Here is a 6,375-nt window from a genome sequence, read left to right as displayed (position 1 = left end):
ACACACTATTCGTGTGTACATAAGAGTTATGCAAGGATTGACTATATATTTATGGAACATAAATGGTTAGAATTAGTCCATAAATCCAGCATCGAAAATTCATTCCAATCAGACCATTGTCCAGTAACTATAATATTCAAGATACCAACAGTTATAAACAAAAACTATAACTGGAGAATGAACGAAAACCTTATCCATAAAGAAACACACAGAGAAGAAGTATTGAAAAAATTAAAATTATTTTTTATTGAAAACTCAGAACAAGATACATCTCAGCATATAAGATGGGAAGCACATAAATGCACAATGAGAGGGTATTTGATCTCAATGGGAGCACGCTGTAAAAAAGAAAGAAGAAAAGAAATAAATCAATTGCTAAATGAAATATATATACTAGAAACACAACATAAACTCACACAAGTAGAAGAATTATATCAAAAACTAACAGATAAAAGGAAAGCATTGAAAAATATCTTAGATATAGACTCAAATAAAGCCTTTACGAGACTTAAACGGAATATATATGAATATAGCAATAAATGTGGCAAACATTTAGCTAATATGCTGAAAACACAATTTGCTAAATCGTATATATTGAAAATGAAAAACCACAAACAACAATTGGTATACAAAACTTCAGATATAGCAAAATGTTTCCAAACTTATTATGCTAATCTTTATAACATAAATAAACAACAACTAAGTGATAGAGTAAAAGAAAAAATGAAAGTTAAAATAAAAAATTTCTTAACACAACTGAAAATACCAAAAATAGATAATGATACATCTAAAAACCTTGATATGCCTTTCACCAAAGAAGAACTTTCTAAAGTAATTAAGGAACTGCCATTAGGTAAAAGTCCAGGCCCGGATGGTTTCGCAGCCAGTTATTATAAAATATTCGAAAACACTCTCAATCCTATCTTACTTAATATGTACAATACCCAAAAGAGAGGTATTCCATTGCCAGATCAATCACAGGAAGCCCATATAACTTTAATTCCCAAACCAGGTAAAGACCCACATGAGTGCTCTAGTTATAGACCTATTTCACTTATAAACATTGATCAAAAAATTTTTGCTAAACTTATAGCAAATAGAATAAAAATACACTTACCAACTTTAACGCACCCGGATCAATCCGGATTTATACCTGGAAGAGAAGGAAAAAATAATACAGTTAGAACACTTAATATAATAAAGGTTATGAAAATTAGAAAGAAAGAAGCTTTAATCATATCGATGGATGCTGAAAAAGCATTCGATAGGATTGATTGGGTATTTATGGAGAATGTACTGCATGTAATGGGGTTTGGTAATATATGAATTGAGAAAATAATGTCCCTATATCAAAACCCGAGTGCAAAAATAAGAATTAATGGAACAATATCGGACAAATTCTTAATTAAAAATGGTACTAGACAAGGTTGCCCACTATCACCCCTCTTGTTTGTTTTAACGATTGAAACTTTATTGATAGCAATTAGACAAAATAAGAACATTAAAGGAATTAATATCTCCAACAGGGAACATAAAGTCTCAGCATTTGCTGATGATTTATTATTTTATGTAACTTAACCACACATCACTCTACCTAATCTAATGATCCTTATTAATACATTTAGCCAATTATCCAATTTTAAGATTAACTATAACAAGTCTGAAATTCTAAATATTACCATACCCCAATATAAAGTCCAATATCTTAAAAAAACTTTCTCATTTAAATGGGCCAAAGAGGAGATCAAATATTTGGGGATATATTTAACTCAAGAGGAAAAACTTCTTTATGCTAAGAATTACCTCCCAATATTCGGAATGATAGATAAAGATACACAAAAATGCTCAAACATCTGCATATCATGGATAGGCCGAATAAACATAGTAAAAATGATAATTCTCCCTAAAATCTTATACATTCTTCAATGTACACCAATAGATATCCCAGGAATATTTTTTACTAAAATCAAATCAAAACTTTCAAAATTTATATGGAAGAACTCCAAACCTAGGGTAGCTTATGAAACGCTTACAAGACCTAAAGAAACCGGAGGATTGGGACTCCCGTGTCTATATACATACTATAACGCAATCCACTTGTCAAGAATTATTCAATGGCAAAAGGAGAATTACCCCAATTCAAGTTTTAATGCAGAAAAAGGAGAGAATATTAAATCACTATCTACATTGATTTGGTCAGAGAAACTACAAAACATAAAAATTACGAAAACAGATATTACGGTATATCCTACTATTAAACAGTGGTTTAAATTAAAAAATATATGTTAGCCCCACATCCTTCCCCACTAACTCCTTTATTAAACAATTTGGAGTTTAAAACAGGTATAGAAAATGAGTTACTCAGATTATGGACAACAAATAAAAAACAAACTATTAGAATAAAGGATTTTTTGGAAAAAAATCGAATGTTACCAATGGAAAAAATACATTTTATAACTGAAGAAAAATCTAACCTCTCAATATATTTATATGAACAAATAAAAGAATATATTCAGACATTGCAAATAACAAAATTAAAAAAGAGAACTTACCTGGTTTGAGAATCTGATTAGTAAGAATACCCATCTTCCGAGATCTTTATCATTTTTCTATAAAAAACTGATAGCCAAACACGATATTAAACCACCATTTGCTGAAAAATGGGAAAAAGACCTCAACATTAACTTAACAGCAGAAAATTGGGAAAAAATATGTTATAATAACTCTAGAATATTCACATCAACTAAGATACAAGAATTTAATTACAAACTACTATCCAGGTGGTATATGACCCCAGTTAAATTTAAAAAAATGTTTGACGAAACTGATATATGCTGGAGATGCAACTCAGAAATAGGGACTTACGAACATCTATGGTACAAATGTAAAAAACTAGAACAATACTGGGATTCTATTCAAAAGATTATTGAAAAAATCTTCCCAAAAGAATTAGAACTTAACTCTATATCAATTCTCTTATTGTATGATTCAAAAAAAAAGGACATAATCTCCAATCCTTTGATTAAGTATATTATTACTATAGCTAAAGCAATTATTCCAAGAAAATGGAAGGATACAGAACCACCGACAATAGCTGAATGGTCGCACCTACTTGAAGAGTCTAAAAACATGGAAGAATCTATTGCGTACAGACACGGAAATATACTGAAACATTTTCAAAATTGGAGATTATGGACTGAATACATAGAAAACAGTTAAAGAACGTATGTTATTCCAATCTATGAGTTGCAACTCCAAAGAAAATCAAAATATAGTAGAGATATACAGTGTTATATAAGAAACATCTTTTTTATGTCTGAGTAATATACTATTTACTGTGAAAAATTGTCTCTAAATCCAATTGCAATAACAGTAATATCATGAGAATGCAAAATCACTGTGTTATGTCATGTTATCTATATGTCTTTAAACTGTAATACTTACCTTTACCCTAACCCTCCTTTTCTTTCTGTACCCCTAAAAACCTGAAAATTAATAAAAAGTTATTTGAAAAAAAAAATAAAATAGATAAATACAAAGTATAACAATAAATACAAATAAATACAAGATACAGTTGCAATAAGTTAAGAGTCAAAGACACAAGAGGATGGAGGTCCCTGCCCCGTAGAGCTTACAATCTATATAATAATATATAATATAATAATAGATAAATACACAGTATAACAATAAATACAAATAAATACAAGATACAGTTGCAATAAGTTAAGAGTTAAAGACACAAGAGGATGGAGGTCCCTGCCCCGTAGAGCTTACAATCTATATGATTGATATAGAATGATTCATTCTAATGAAGAATATTACATCGCAAAATGCATTTTTTTCTTCTTATTTCCATTCAAACATACACTGATATGTCCATTGGTTTATATGGATGTTGGCAGGTTTTTGGTCCCACTTCTAGTGAGAAGGCTTGAGAGAAACTGATTGATAGGAAAAACAATTTGATTTGCTGCGTTTTATCAAAAATGAATAACGTTTCTTTGATAAATCAGCTCTTAAAGGGGCTGTACACTTCTGAGTTAACTTTTAGTATGGTGTAGGAAGTAATACTCGCGGACACTATGCAATTGGTCTTCGTTCTTTAATACTTTTGTTTTTTTTAATGCTTTCACTTTTTTTTCAGAAGCTCTCCAGTTTCAGCAGTTATGTGGTTGCTAGGGATCAAATTACCTTAGCAACCAGAGAGTGATTCAAATGACAGACTGGTATATGAATAGGAGAGGGTCTGACTGAAAAGAGAAGCAATAAAAATGATTAATAACAATGAAATTGTAGCCCAGCAGAGCAATAGTTTTTGTTGCTGCCAGGGTCAGTGACCCCTATTTGAAAGTTGGAAAGAGGTGGAAAATATATAAAAAAACAAATAAACATAACAGTTCCTTAGAATTGGCCATTGCATAATAAAAGTTAAGTTAACCCGTTTAAATCTGTACTTTTCTCTATCATTTATAAAATTCAGGTTATTTAAGCTAAAAAAAAAAACACCGCCGCGTGAATTCTCTGGCCGGACTGGTACGGAGACAGCAGAAATGAGCAACCCCTCTGTGCCCTTACACCGCCCCAGGAAACCTGTACATGGCTTTTCTCTCTAGTCTGATGGAGTGTTTATACAAGGTGTAACTCCCGACTAATCAGTCATGTGGCAGTTACTGTGTGCCAGTAGTCAAAATAAGATTTGGCACATGTGAGCCTCTGTAGTTGCAAAGCTGTCAGGCCAGTAGAGGTGAACTGTTCCCCAAGCTGCCAGTTAGTTGGACTGACTTATTCCCTTATAAATGAACTTACGCATAATGCCCTGGCTGGGATTCTTACACTGATTTCAGTTTGCAAATGGCTAGCAGCTTCCTTCATGCTGCTTACTGCAATGGAAACAATGCCTGCCCGATGCATTCACATAGGATCAGGTCAAAATGAGACTTTTTAATATGGATTTGCTTAAGCTTATGGCATAAAATAATGTGTGTATATATTAGGTGGGACTGAGGAGAGGGCTCACAGAATTTTCTACATTTATCTAAAATGTTCCTGTATTGTTTTCTGTGTGCTGTAAATGTGCCAAACTTTAATGGAAGGGTTGCCTGTAGTTTTAGATGGTCTCCATTGCAGGAACAGCTCCCTAGTTTCTGTTATAGTACAGAATGATGGCATAAAAATATAACTAATATAACTATATGCAGGTATAGGACCCGTTATCCAGAATGCTCGGGACCAAGGGTATTCCGGATAAGGGGTCTTTCCGTAATTTGGATCTCCATACCTTAAGTGTATTAAAAAATCAATAAAAAATTAATTAAACCCAATAGGATTGTTTTGCATCCAGTAAGGATTAATTATATCTTAGTTGGGATCAAGTACAGGTACTGTTTTATTATTACAGAGAAAAGGGAATCATTTAACCATGAAATAAACCCAATAGGACTGTTCTGCCCCAATAAGGGGTAATTATATCTTAGTTGGGATCAAGTACAGGTACTGTTTTATTATTACAGAGAAAAGGGAATCATTTAACCATGAAATAAACCCAATAGGACTGTTCTGCCCCCAATAAGGGTTCAGAACAGGTTCGGACTGCAGCCCCAGTCTAAACCTGCCATGAAGCAAAAGAAAATCTTCCAATTAGAAACAGAACAGCTGCCCAATGACTTAGACATGACCTTGACAGCTTTTAGATGACCTATTTTTTCTTTCATATTTGTCGCAGTTTTGACACATAATAAATGGAAAATTGTTTTTTCATGAAGAATTTGCGTTTCAGCGTAAAAAAACACAAATTTTGAAAAAACTGTAATAGGAACGTCAGTAAATGCCCCGTTTGACATCCTATACAGTTTTCTATTATTCTATCACAATATACACACATATATATATATATGAAACATACAGTATATGTGTTGATGTAATAAATCATATTGCTGTGGGTACTGACTATAAACAGAGGGTATTTCCTCTTTAATCCTCCACTAAAAACTATTTTCTAAAGACCAATCAATCAACTATGTCTTCTTGAAGACCTCGAATAGGTTTCAACCTACTTCTTGGAAAGGGCCCACGGCTCCATTTAATAATATTGTTTCACTTTATTGGCGTTTACATAAACCTGGATGGATTTTTCGACAAGTCTATTCAGTGTTTTATGTTCATTCATGTTAAAATGTCAGAAGCTGGAATGATCCCAGTGTTTCCCCAGTCTGTACCAAATGGGAATAGGGGGCACAGAAGCGTATTTTTCTTTCCCGCATTCTACATGTGTTTCACCAAGGTGCATTGCAGAAATTCGAGTCATTTGAAAGGATATTCCGTTTCCACCACCACTTAAAATACTTATACTTTAAAGATTTTTTTTTTTTCTGATTA

The 6,375-nt window shown here is 32.5% G+C and overlaps 1 long non-coding RNA gene across 1 annotated transcript; it reads right to left on the bottom strand.

The window, feature by feature from the left end:
- Positions 1-254: 254 nt before the first annotated feature.
- On the bottom strand, positions 255-2,651 carry LOC105946477. The gene is made up of 3 exons (XR_001169861.3): positions 2,553-2,651; positions 1,118-1,153; positions 255-338 (listed from the first exon to the last, which is right to left on the bottom strand). It is a non-coding gene; the product is annotated as an uncharacterized LOC105946477 (long non-coding RNA).
- Positions 2,652-6,375: the final 3,724 nt, after the last annotated feature.

The sequence above is a fragment of the Xenopus tropicalis genome, chromosome 1, assembly GCF_000004195.4.
Source record: "Xenopus tropicalis strain Nigerian chromosome 1, UCB_Xtro_10.0, whole genome shotgun sequence".
NCBI classification, from domain to species: Eukaryota; Metazoa; Chordata; class Amphibia; order Anura; family Pipidae; genus Xenopus; species Xenopus tropicalis.
Note: the sequence above shows the minus strand (reverse complement) of the source record. Positions and strands in the feature narration are given on the sequence as shown.